Consider the following 716-nt stretch of genomic DNA (forward strand, 5'->3'; position numbering starts at 1 on the left):
AAATGAATAAAAGAGAATAAATATACGTTGTAGAAGGGGGGATTAGGGAAAATATGAGATAGAGGAAGAAAATCTTTTAAAAATATATACGAATTGGAAAACAAAATGAAAAAAGTGAAGAACAGGAAAGGGATATAGCGAATGCAAAAAAGGGGTAAGGGAGAGAACGGAAGAAAAACGAGACATAGAGAGAGAAAAATATAATCTAAAAAAATATATAAAAAGGAGTGAATTCAAAATGTAATTTGAAATGAACGAATTATATTGGGGTAAAGAAAGAGAATAACCTAAAAATAACATAAACCATGTCATGTAAAATAAAAATAGGTTGAAAAAGATGAAAAACAGAAATAAAAAATTTGTTATGGAAAAATAAAGGGAATTTTACTTCAAATTCGACATGGAAACAGCCTTTTAGAAATAACAAATAAAAAATAGAAAGATTTGAAAAGGTAGAAAGGGACGGATGTGAGTGAATTAGAAAAGAGAAAAAAAAAATGTAAAGAAAAAAATAAATAATTATTCTAAAAATGTTTTATATAGAGAGAAAAAAAATATATATGGTGAGGGATGCAAAAGATGGAAAGGAGAGAGAAAGAAAAAATTAATAAATATTACAGGGGAACTTTTTTTTGAGAAATAAATTAATTTTTAAATCTAGAGAGAAGTAGTAAGAAAAATATGAACACAAATGAAAGAGGAATATGTTATAGAAA

At 25.6% G+C, this 716-nt stretch overlaps 1 protein-coding gene across 1 annotated transcript in view; it reads right to left on the minus strand.

Annotated features, from left to right (window-relative positions):
- The window catches only part of LOC119592333 (CD109 antigen-like), a 56,360-nt gene that overhangs the window by 16,413 nt on the left and 39,231 nt on the right, over positions 1 to 716 (minus strand). The gene's annotated exons all lie outside the window — the stretch shown is intronic.

The sequence above is a fragment of the Penaeus monodon genome, chromosome 30, assembly GCF_015228065.2.
Source record: "Penaeus monodon isolate SGIC_2016 chromosome 30, NSTDA_Pmon_1, whole genome shotgun sequence".
Lineage (NCBI taxonomy): Eukaryota > Metazoa > Arthropoda > Malacostraca > Decapoda > Penaeidae > Penaeus > Penaeus monodon.